This window comes from Mauremys mutica, chromosome 2, assembly GCF_020497125.1.
Source record: "Mauremys mutica isolate MM-2020 ecotype Southern chromosome 2, ASM2049712v1, whole genome shotgun sequence".
Classification (NCBI taxonomy): domain Eukaryota; kingdom Metazoa; phylum Chordata; order Testudines; family Geoemydidae; genus Mauremys; species Mauremys mutica.
This window is the reverse complement of record NC_059073.1, coordinates 165395016-165407998: the sequence shown is the minus strand read 5'-3', so window position 1 is coordinate 165407998 and position 12983 is coordinate 165395016. Positions and strand designations below refer to the sequence as shown.

At 47.8% G+C, this 12983-nt stretch overlaps 1 protein-coding gene across 9 annotated transcripts in view; it reads left to right on the top strand.

The window, feature by feature from the left end:
- MTRR (5-methyltetrahydrofolate-homocysteine methyltransferase reductase) overlaps positions 1–12983 on the top strand; it is a 129007-nt gene that overhangs the window by 87414 nt on the left and 28610 nt on the right. The gene's annotated exons all lie outside the window — the stretch shown is intronic.

Below are 12983 nucleotides of genomic sequence, written 5' to 3'. Positions count from 1 at the left end.
TTGCAACTCCTGTTGAAATCAGTTAAGAAATCTAGTGGGATGGCATCCATTTTTAAAATATATTCTTGCAAGGGATCAAAGACCCTTACTGCTTTAAGGAAATGGCATGCTGGCTGGGTGAAATGGGGTTTTCTTTCCATGCGCTTCGGGTGGTTGTAGTTTGTAATCTTATCTGCAACTTCAGTAAAAGGTTTAATATATTGGCTTTGAATCCCTGCATCACCACTGCCTTGCTCACTTTTAAGTGCTCAGTAAATTGTTAATTAAGTCAACAACTTCATTGTACACTTGATTCATGCACATCTCACAGCTTTCAAACCATTTCATCAAATCAGCAAGCTCTTTGCCATACCTTAATGTAAGGGGACTGTTATCCTCTTACTAAAACTCAGTGGGTTTTATGTTTTTGGTTGGCTAGCTCTCAGTACCAAAAGTAAGGGGAAGGGCCAATGGGAAATCAGGACTGCGAGACTGACAGTCCGCAGGAACAATGGGGAGGGGCCAATACTCCAGGTCAGCCTGATTGACAGGGCAGGCAGGCTAATGAGGGAGTCAGGAGGCCTGGGGGGTCCTGTTTGTCCTGTGAGCTGGAATTGCCTGGGTCAGACAGAGTGGGGCTGAGCTAAGGAGAAAGCTGAGGCCCAGGCTGAGCTGGGAGCAGAGCTGTGCCAGATCCAGAGGGACCAGAAAAGCAGCCCACAGAGCAGACCTGTGCTTGGAGCAGAGTTACAGAAGCAGCCCACAGAGAGCAGACCTCTGCTAGGAGGAGAGCTGCAGCAACCAGAGCCAGAGGGGCCAGAGAAGCAGGCCAGGGAGCTAGAGAGAGAGCAGCAGCAGTGCTGAGGCAGAGTGGAACTGGGGCTGGAGCAGTCCAGAGCTGGGTGCAGTAAGCAGCTGGGGAGAGCAAGGGGGACCCTGGGCAGCGGGCCCAGCGCAGGGAGACGCCCCCACCCAAGACACCTGGCCGGTCAGACTTGGATGGGGATCGTAACCCCGACGGGGCGGGGGCAACACTTGAAAGAAGGGTCCTGGCACCTAGAGCCTGAGAGTGTGTGGCCACCACCAGAGCAAGTGTCTGACCCGCAGCATCCCCGCAGCACAGCCAGGGCCTGAGAAGGAGGCCTGGGACTTGTGAGGAACAGACTGAACTTCCCTTACATTCTAGAGAAACTGGTCGTGATGTCCCTGTGCCACAGAGCGGGGTTATGTGTTTTCCTTTAACCTTTCCCATTTTTTCCTTATTTTTTTAAATTGATTGCTGTTTAATCAGTTGTATTTGCTTTGGACTGTATGGAATGATCAGTGGGTCAGGGAAGCATCCAGGGCAGAGAGTGCATCCCAGAGTGGGGACACCGTAGCCCCTGCCCTAAGTGACCACAACAAGTTTGGGGGTCGAACCCCCAAGGGATCCTGGGCCTAGACTTGTTTGGGTTACGAAGACTGCCACACAGGAGAGTGGAAGGGGAGCCCTTGAGGTCAGACAGGCCTCTGGTCAAAGGAAGTGGGAGTGAGAACTCAGATCTTTTTGCTAGCCCACTTTACTGGGGTAATGTATAAGCCGGGAAAGTTTCCCACAATAACGGGACCATTCCCTCGCTTACGTTAAGATGAAATTGAGTTGTAGCTGTAAAATTTCTGAATCGTGCAACAGATGTTTCAGCTCCTTAACACTGTGTTTGTAACTTTCATCTCCTCTTCCACCAAACTCAAGTAAAAAGTAATGTGCTGTGCATGGTATTCAGTAGCAGCATACAAGCTTCCTATCTTGTCTTAACTGGTTTAGGGGGCAGTTTCACAGGAAGAGTTGAACTCACAGCCTAGATTGCCCTTTGCAGATTTTCTGCTCTTACAAACTTTTTTGACTCTTTCTGTTAGCTTATCAACCTTTGGGATCTCATTAGCAAGGGCTACTATGTGAGCACTGCAGGTATGTTGAACTGAGTTAAGCAGTAATCCCAAAGCATTTGATTGTAAGATTTTGATGTAGGGTGTGTTGTTAGAGATAGATGCACTAATATAATCAAAATCCACCCCAGAGGTATTCAACACTTTACAGTAGCATGTGCAATGGTGTTGTAAATAACAGGCTATAGGTAAATTGTATCAGCAAGGAAAACTTTCAGTTCCGAGTTAGATTGTCATCACCATTTAGGACTTGCAAAACAAAATATGTAACAGATACTCATCTTGGACATCAGTTAGTTTGTCAGTGACCACGGACAGCCATCCAGACTTTACAAATTCCATAATCTCCTTCTTCTGACACTTGTCAATTTTAGATAAATATTCATATCTCAGCTGGGCTGATGAAGGAATCACTCCACCATTTACTACATTCTTTCTGAAAAATTCCAATAGCCTTTGGTTGTCCAGTTTTATTAAGAGAGATATTTATGCAAACAAATGTGTGTGTCTGGTCAATATTTAGGGAATTACTTGCTTTACAGTTTTCAGTGGAATTTTGAAACAAGGAAGTCACTGTTCTTCTTCGAGTGCTTGTTCACATCCATTCTACATTAGGTGTGCGTGCATCGCGTGCATGAGCGCCAGAAACTTTTTCACTTAGCAGCTCCCGGAGGGCCAGTGGGGCCCCCGCCACAATGGCGTCACTGCGCCATGCATATATACCCCCGCTGGCCCGACCCCCTCCGGTTCCTTCTTACTATCCGTGGCGGCGCTGGAACAACCTCTTGCTCTCGTAAGAGAAGCAATCTCTTAGCCTTAGAGTTGCATAGCTGTTATCAGTTAACATTTCATTGTTGTTGGACACTTAATAGATTAGGTGCTTGGATGATTCCAGCACCCTCCCCGGGCCGCGGGGCATGCCTCAGGCCCAAGGGTTTAAGTCTTGCACCACATGCCGCAAGTGACCCCCACGACTCCTGTCTACGTTGCCTGGGGTAAGCTCACCAAGCAGAGAAGTGTAAAATTTGCAAGGCTTTTAAGCCGAGAACAAAGAAAGAGAGAGAATTTTGCTTAAAGCAGTTGTTGATGGAGGCCGCGCTGTAACCAACCGGGCCCGGAACGCCCGGTGCTGGCCTCAGCCTCCTCGGTGCAAGGCCGTGGCGAAAACCTCCCTCCAAGTGTCCTTGGACTCAGCAGAGGTGGCAGTCAGGACAATCACGTTGGGCGTGCTCATGCAGCACTCGGCATGGCTTGAGGAGTCAGGTCTGCTGCCTGAGGTCCAGAATTTGCTCCAGGACCTTCCCTTCGAAGGGTCCAGACCCTTCTCGGACCAGACGGATGCAAAGCTGCATAGCTTCAAGGACTCTAGAGCTACACTCAAGTCGCTGGGTATGCACATCCCGGCAACTCAGAGGAAGCCTTTCAAGCCGCATCCTCCTTCCCAGTGCCAGTACCAGCCTCGTCCTCGACAGGAGCCTTACCGCAGATGAAGCGGAGACAAGAGGAGACGGTGCAATAATAACAACTCCAATAGGCTGGGCCAGAGCCAAGGCCAACATAAATCTGAGCCAGGCCCTAAGCCAGGCTTTTGAAAGTGCATTCGAGGACAGCATACTAGATCAACTACCGGATCCATTCCCTTGTTTCCTCAGTCGCCTGTCCCGCTTCCCCCGTGCGTGGTCCAGCATGACGTCGGACTGTTGGGTGTTACGCACAGTGCAAAGCGGGTACATGGTACAGTTTTCCTCCCTGCCTACCCCTCACCCCCCTTCCCCGTCCCTCTTCAGGGACCCTTCTCACGAGCACCACCTAGAAAAGGAGGTTCACTCGCTCCTTGAGGCGGGGGCGGTACAGCTAGTCCCCTTAGACTTAAGGGGGAAAGGGTTCTACTCCCACTACTTCCTCATCCCCAAGGCCAAAGGGGGCCTTCATCCCATTCTAGACCTGCATAGGCTAAACAAGTTCCTGGTCAAGGCCCGGTTCTGCATTGTCTCTCTGGGCACCATCATCCCTTCCCTGGATCCGGGGGACTGGTACGCTGCCCTCGACATGAAGGATGCGTACTTTCATATCGCCATCCACCCAGCGCATCACCGATTCCTGCGCTTCACCGTGAACCACGGACATTACCAGGTCACCGTTTGGCCTAGGTGTGGCCCCACAGGTATTCACAAAATGCATGGCGGTAGTGGTGGCATTCTTATGGAGGCAGAGGGTTCGAGTTTACCCGTACCTCGACGACTGGCTCTTTGTGGGTCGGTCTGAAGAGGAGGTTCGGTCCCACGTTCAGACAGTCTTGAGTCTATTCCGCAAGCTGGGGCTACTGGTCAACATCCCCAAGTCCACTCTCGTTCCAACGCAGAGAGTGGAATTCATTGGCGCAGTCCTAGGCGCGGTACAGGCAAGGGCAAACCTGCCGGAATCATGATTCCTGGCCATCCAGCAAGCAGTGAACTCCCTGTGCCAGTTCCCCTCTACAATGGCCAGATGTTACCTGCGGCTGCTAGGCCACATGGCAGCATGCACACATGTGGTCAAGCATGCCAGACTGAGACTCAGGACTCTGCAGGCTTGGCTTGCCCGTGTACACCAGCCAGGCAGCGACCCCCTGGACTTGATAGTGACAGCCCCAGGAGACATGCTGGTCTTCTTGATGTGGTGGCGGTCCCAGTCTGTGGTTTGCGAAGGCATCCCCTTTGCCGCACAGCAGACGGACTTGACGCTGGTAACAGACATATCAGACCTCGAATGGGGGGCTCACTTTGGGGACCTCAGGACTCAGGGCTTGTGGTCGGGGATGGAGCGATCGCTCCATATCAACGTGACGGAGCTCAGGGCAGTTCATTCAGCCTGCCAGACCTTTCATGCTACTCTGAGTGGTCACAGCGTGACAGTTCTGACAGACAACATGACCGCCATGTTTTACATAAACAAGCAGAGCGGAGCCCGTTCCTCCCCACTCTGCCATGAGTCTCTCCTCCTCTGGAATTTTTGCATAGCCCATGCCAATCACCTCGTTGCAGTATATCTCCCGGGGGATTGGAACGAACTGGCAGACCACCTCAGCAGGTCTTACTGCATGCATGAGTGGATGCTCAGAGCAGAACTCATGCTTTCGGTCTTCTGAAAGTGGGGGTTTACCAGGTAGACCTGTTCACTACCAAGGGCAACGCCCAATGCCTGCAATTCTGCTCATTCCAGGATCACAGCCTGGGGTCAATAGCCGACGCATTCGCGATCCCGTGGGGAAGGGAATTGAAATACGCCTTTCCCCTGATCCCCCTAGTGCACAAGGTACTGCTTAAGGTGCACAGTGACAAGGCGTCGATCATTCTCATCGCCCCGGCCTGGCCCCGCCAGCACTGGTTCACCACGCTCCTGGTGCTGTCGGTGGAGGCCCCGATAACCCTGTCCCTACACCAGGACCTCATTACGCAGAACAGAGGATGGCTTCTCCACCCTGACCTGCAATCACTGCATCTGACAGCATGGAAGCTGTGTGGTTAAATGCTTTGGAGAGCCAGTGCTCCTTTCCTGTGCAGCAGGTTCTACTTGGTAGCAGGAAGTCCTATACCAAGGTGACTTACTTGGCCAAGTGGAAGAGGTTCTCGTGCTGGTGTGGGCCACAACAGGTGCAGCCACTCCAGGCCCCGGTGCCGACCATTCTAGAATACCTACTGCACCTCAAGCAGCAGGGGCTGGCCCCGTCCTCGATTAAGATGCACCTGGAAGCTATCGCCACCTTCCACCCAGGGTTTTCAGGTAGCTCGATTTTCTCCCACCCAATGATGGGGCGATTCGTCAAAGAATTGGAAAGGGTGTTCCCTTATTCACGCCCCCCAGTCCCACCATGGAATCTTAACTTAGTCCTTTCTAAGCTCATGGAGGCCCAGTTCGAGCCCCTAGCTACCTGCTCCCTTCTCCACCTTTCCTGGAAGGTGGCATTCCTGATGGCTATCACCTCGGTCAGAAGGGTATCTGAGCTGAGGGCTCTCACCTCAGAGCCACTATAAACTGTGTTTCACAAAGACAAGGTGCAACTCCGCCCACATCCTAACTTCCTCCCAAAGGTGGTCTCACAATTCCATTTGGGCCAGGACATTTGTCTGCCGGTGTTTTTTCCCAAACCCTATGTGGACCCGAGTCACCGCAGCCTGCACACCCTAGATGTCTGCAGAGCATTGGCATTCTACTTGGAGTGCACCAAGCCCTTTTGTAAATCCACACAACTGTTCGTGGCTGTAACTGAGAGGTTGCGAGGCTTTCCGGTGTCAGTGCAGCGAATCTCTTCGTGGATCACAAGCTGCATTCGGGTGTGTTATGACCTCTCAGGTGTCCCGGCTCCGGTGATCATGGCCCACTCGACCAGAGCACAGGCAGCTTCCACAGGTCCTGATCAAGGAGATCTGAAGGGAGGCCACCTAGTCATCGGTGCACACCTTCATGACCCACTATGCGGTCAACCAGCAGGCATGGGAGGATGCAGCAGTTGGCAGGGCGGTCCTCCGATCAATTGTTTCATGACTCCTACCCTCCTCCAAAGTAAGCATGTGATTCACCTAATGTGGAATGGATGTGAACAAGCACTCAAAGAAGAAAAAACGGTTACTTACCTTTTCATAACTGTTGTTCTTCGAGATGTGTTGTTCACATCCATTCCACCACCCACCCTCCTACCCCTCTGTCGGAGTTGCTGGCAAGAAGGAACTGGAGGGGGTCGGGCCAGCGGGGGTATATATGCATGGCGCAGTGGCGCCACTCTGGCGGGGGCCCTGCTGGCCCTCCAGGAACTGCTAAGGGAAAAAGTTTCCGACGCTCATGAACGCGGCGCGCACACCTAATGTGGAATAGACGTGAACAACAAATCTCGAAGAACAACAGTTACGAAAAGGTAAGTAACCGGTTGGTTTTTTTTTTTGTTTCTTCACAAGTAAAAGAGTTGCTATACTGTTCTGGGTTTCCAGCTTTCTCTTTTGATAACCACCTAAATCCAGTTGACTGTTTTGACCTTTTTTGGTAGTGATGTACAGTAACATTTCAGGAGGTATGGAAGAGCTTATCTCCATCACTGGGTAAAACTCATGGTGGATACTGCTGCATGTGATCTGCTGCAGACACCTTTTTAAGTTTTTTTTTTTTTTTATGAGGCATCAATTTTCTTGTTTGCAGTGTACAGTGTTTCCTATCTAGATTGTATTCAGTCACATTGATTATGTGATTATTTTGCCGCACTGTTTTCTGTGCATGTGGGAGAATAGTACTCACGGAGATGTAACATCTGAACTGTGCAGTTTGCTAAGGTGATTTTTGTATGACATAATTTGTACACATTTTCATTTTGTTTAAGAATATTGAAAAAAATGTGGTGTCGGGCTAATTTCACGACTTCTTTGCAGTCTATGAAATCATGGTTTACACAGGGCCTTAGTCGTGTAGTATGTTGTAACCTGTATTAGAGTGCTATTGGGGCTGTAAGTGTTGCCCAGGAGATGCTCTTTTTCTCTAAGTGGTGAACCTCGTGATTTTCCCATCTCTTTTGAGGTCTTGTAACAGGCCAGGTTACTGAAAGTTACTATATTGGAAAAGTTTCTGAAACAACCATAGAAGATTGAGAGATTTCTGGTGTGTATCTAAGGTCAGGGAACTGTTGGAAGATGACACCTTTTTACAACACCTTACATGTATATTATTTATTGCCTCATGAGAAGGGATTTCTAGTGTATTTTTTTGTCAGAGAATTGCTTTCCATCATTTATATTCATCATGCTCTCAGGCTCATTAGAAATAAGTGAAATACTAGATATGTGGCAGGGTATTGTATAATCAGCATGCCAAAAAGGAAGAACAACTGACCCCAAAAAGTTTAGGTCACCATCTATTTGATTAAAAGAGGGAATCCAATTGCAAGATATCCATAGTCAGCGATAATTTGTCAAATTTACTAGAGCAAGACCTGTCTTACAAATTATCTTAATTTTTTAAAAATTATTTTCAAGGGAAATTGACTAAGTGTGCATATGTAGTTTGTCCCAGCTTTCAGGAACAGCTTTGATTTAATATATATTATCACTTTTTAAGCTACTACTGGGATATAGGAAAGGGGCCTAAACATATGGTGGGTGTGGGGAGCGGGGGGAGGGGGGGAGAAGAATGAAAGGTTAATTACTACAGTGGGCTGAACAAAATTCTAAGGTGTTTTTATCTGCTGTGTAAGCTAAAATTCAACATAGATAAATGTGCAGAAGTACACATTGATTGCAAAATATATAGAATACCAATACAAAATGAATGAGGCTGATGTTGAGTAGAAATATACTAGATTAATTACAAACCCTTTTAAAAATAGATGTGTGTATATACCATTTGCAGAAGCAATATTAAAAAAATGAAACCCACACACAGTCTTGGAATACATAATGGCAAAAGTAAACCACTAACTGAAGTATGATAGAATGTACTATGGTTATGTAAATACAAACATCAGCTTCCCCTGCAGGAATTGCACTAATTTCTTATTGTTAAATATCAAAAAGAAACATAGGGCTGTAATATTTTTAGAGATATGATAAAAGAGAGCTGCTCACAGGGGATTAAACAATAAGAATTGAACACAGAGTTATTGTTATTTAGAAAAAAACTTGTTTTACGTGGTAGAGCAGAATTTCTTAAATTTTGTTCTTACATTTCTCTCCTTAAAACTTTATAAATAAATAATGTGGGGCCTCCCTTAACTAAGGACCTAATCTTGCTCCACTGAATTCATTCACAAAAATAAATTTGCCGTTTTCCATTGACTTCAGTGGAGTAGGTTGAGTCCCCCATTATTATTATTTATATAGTGGTAAGGGCTAAAGGCCACAATTTGGGATTAGGGCCACACTCCACTAGTCACCATACATGCACAGCAAAAAGATGGCCACTGCCCAGAAGAATTCACAATTTGAAGTATAAGACAGGAGACAACAAATCGATGCAACAAGAGGATTGGGGGAGCACAACATAGCAGTGAGATCATAGAATTATAGAACTGGAAGGGACCTCAAGAGGTCATCTAGTCCAGTCCCCTGCACTCAAGGCAGGACTAAGTATTATCTAGACCATCCCTGACAGGTGTTCGTCCAACCTGCTCTTAAAAATCCCCAATGAAGGACATTCCACATCCTCCCTAGGCAATTTATTCCAGTGCTTAACCACTCTGACAATTAGGAATTTTTTCCTAATGTCCAACCTAAACTGTCCTTGCTGCAATTTAAGCCCATTGCTTCTTGTCCTATCCTCAGAGGTTAAGAAGAACAGTTTTTCTCTCTCCTTCTTGTAACAACGTTTTATGTACTTGAAAACTGTTATCATGTCCCCTCCCAGTCTTCTCTTCTCTAGACTAAACAAACCCAGTTTTTTCAATCTTCTCTCATAGGTCATGTTTTCTAGACCTTTAATCATTTTTGTTGCTCTTCTCTGGACTTTTTCCAATTTGTCCACATCTTTCCTGAAAAGTGGCACCCAAAACTGGAGACAATACTTCAGTTGAGGCCTAATCAGCGCAGAATAGAGCAGAAGAATTACTTCTTGTGTCTTGCTTACAATACTCCTAGTAGTACATCCCAGAATGATGTTTGCTTTTTTTTGCAACAGCGTTACATGGTTGACTCATATTTAGCTTGTGATCCACTATAACCCCCAGATACCTTTCCACAGTACTCCTTAGGCAATTTCCCATTTTCTGTGTGCAACTGATTGTTCTTTCCTAAGTGGAATACTTTGCATTTGTCCTTATTGAATTTCATCCTATTTTCTTCAAACCATTTCTCCAGTTTGTCCAGATCATTTTGAATTTTAATCCTATCCTCCAAAGCACTTGCAACCCCTCCCATCCACAAACTTTATAAGTGTACTCTCTATGCCATTATCTAAATCATTGATGAAGATATTGAACAGAACCAGACCCAGAACCAATCCCTGCGGGACCCCACTCATTATGCCCTTTCAGCATGACTATAAGCCACTAATAACTACTTTCTGGGAACGATTTTCCAACCAATTGTGCACCCACCTTATAGTAGCTCCATCTAGGTTATATTTTCCTAGTTTGTTTATGAGAAGGTCATAGGAGACAGTATCAAAAGCCTTACTAAAGTCAAGATATACCACATCTACCACTTCCCTCCTATCTACAAGACTTGTTACCCTGTCAAAGAAAGCTATCAGGTTGGCTTGACACGATTTGTTGTTGACAAATCCATGCTGACTGTTATTTATCACCTTATCATCTTCTAGGCAGGGCCGGCTCCAGGCACCAGCATTCCAAGCTGGTGCTTGGGGCGGCAATATGCAAGGGGCGGCAGTCCCTGTTGTTTTGCCCCCAAGCAGCACACCGAATTGCCGCCGCAGAGGACGGAGGCAGTCCGTGTGCCTTTAGGCGGCAGGCGCGTTTCCACGGTGGTGGCAATTCTGCGGCAGCTTCTATGTTTAGCTGTCCACGGTGGCTTCAGCTAAACATAGAAGCTGCCGCCGAACTGTCGCCACCGCAGAAACATGCCTGCCGCCCTAAGGGCGTACGGACGGCCCCCGCCGCCTGCGGCGGCAATTCGGCGCACTGCTTGGGGCAGCGAATACTGTAGAGCCGGCCCTGCTTCTAGGTGTTTTAAAATTGATTGCTTAATTATTTGCTCCTTTACCTTTCCGGGTACAGAAGTTAAGCTGACTGGTCTGTAGTTTCCTGGGTTGTCCTTATTTTCCTTTTTATAGATGGGCATTATATTTGCCCTTTTCCAGTCTTCTGGAATGTCTCCCTCTTCCAAAGGGATATCTTCTTTCAAAGATAGTTGCTAATGGCTCAGATATCTTCTTAGTCAGCTCCTTGAGTATTTTAGGTTGCATTTCATCAGGCCCTGGTAATTTGAAGACATCTAACTTGTCTAAGTAATTTTGACTTGTTTTTTCCCTATTTTAGACTCTGATCCTACCTCATTTTCACTGGCATTCACTATGTTAGACGTCCAATTGCCACCAACCTTCTTACTGAAAATCGAAACAAAGATGATTATTTACAGTATAGCAAACAGCAGTCGCAATTCACCAGCTGCCTAGCACATTGTCATGTGTTTTGTGGGCATCACAGTTAGGTGGAGTTGAAGGAGTGATTTGAAGAAGGATAATATAGTGGCTTTGTGATGATTTTATGCACATGTGATGGGGTATACAAATCCCATACTGGGCAACAAGGGTTAAGGAGCTGCTCTGGGCTCAGCCAGTCCTATCCTGCCATACCAAACTCAAATCACCACACAAGGACTAGCACATTGGCTGGAGGGCTGCATCACTGACATCTTTTCATATAAAGATACAAAAGTCCCCCCCCGGTCCCACCCCCACTCTATCCCTTCCATGAGGCCCCGCCTCTCTTCCGCCTCTTCCCACCCTTTCCCCGCCCCCATTCCAACCCCTTCCCCAAATCCCCACTCCTGCCCCGCCTCTTCTCCGCTTCCTTCCCTGAGCGTGCGGCTCCCCATTCCTCCCCCCTCCCTTCTGGAAAGCACTGTTTGGCGGCGGAAAGCGCCTGGAGGTAGGCAGAGGAGCAGGGATGCAGCGCGCTGACGGGAAGCAGGGGCGGCAGGTGAGGGGAGCTTGGCGACCGCAGGAAATAGCTCCGGGGGGGAAGCTTCGTGGGCCACAGCAAATAACTCTGTGGGCTGCATGTTTGACACCCCACTATAGATGGTGTTAAAAGGGAGCAGAACAGCTCATTTGTGGGCAAACCAGGGAGGAGAGCAGACCTGCAACTTGCAGCTCCTGAGGAAAGGGCTGAGGTAAGGCAGGATCTCTCTCAGCAACAGCTGCCGGAAGGTTCCTTCTTGAGGGGAGAGAGAACCTGCTTCAGATGCACCCTGAGAAGGAAGTGTTTCCTTCTCTCTCTCTCTCTCTCTCATATGAATTGTTTGTTTGTGTTAATTCCCCTTGGGTTGTTTGTGGACTACCAGGACAGGGGAGAGACTGGGAATTGACCTGGCCACAGGGCCAAGTCACAGGAGGAGGCAGCTGCTGCCCTGAGAAAGAGAGAGAGAGAGAGAGAGAGAGCTGCCACAACAAGCATGGCCACAAGGAGTGGTAGGAAGTGGTCCAGAGAGGGCAGCCTCAAGGCACTCCTGGGTGTCAGACCTTTGATAGCCCTCACAGGGCCCTAGGCTGGAACCCAGTGGAGTGGGAGGTCCCTGGCTGCCCTACCAACCTGCCCTCCACCCCACATGTTGGAGGGTCTAAGCCCTGACAAGGCAATGCTCCCCACAAAAGCAAACCATTACAGTGCAGCTACTCTTATGCAAAAAGGGTGGCATTTAAGAAATCACAGAGGTGCCTGAGGAAAAACTGCACTGATTGGACAATGAATGTTGACATCACTGGCAGAGCAGAGGTGGGGGTTGACATGATTGGCTTTAAAAGAAAAAGACAAGCAGTTTGTGTTTGATGCAGAGAATCAGGGGGAGCTAATAGAGGAATGCAGGGGAGGATAATGTGGTTAGAAGGATGATCCAAGAAGATACTTGTAGTGGCATTTTCAGTGGATTTAAGGAGGCAAGATTGCATTTGTCAAAATCAGAGAGGAAGGTGTTGCAATATGTGAGATGTTGGAGAGCCTGGATAAGTTTTGTCTGTGTGGGCAGAGGGAAGTCTGGATCTCGGAAGTGTTTTGCAGGAAGAAGCAGCAAGATTTAGACATGGCCTGGATGTGAAGGTCTACAGAGAAAGCTGAGTCAAAAATAATGCCCAGACTATTAACCTGAGTTGCAAGGTCTCTTTCCTGGTGGTGCTGTCCACAGTGATGGAGAAAAGGGCCTCTTGTAAGGCAGATGTCTTATTTTATCGTTTATTTTTTAGCTGAACTAGTTCAATTGGGCGAGCATTGGAGTGAAGATCTAAAGGTCCCATTTCAAATCTGGCTTCTTGTGGTAGATTCTCTATCACCGACAATTTTTCATCCAACACTGGATGTTTTTCTGAAAGCTACGTTCTAGGAATTTTTTCAGGGAAGCTCTATGGGCTGTGGTATACAGAAGATCAGATTAGATAACCACAGCGATCCC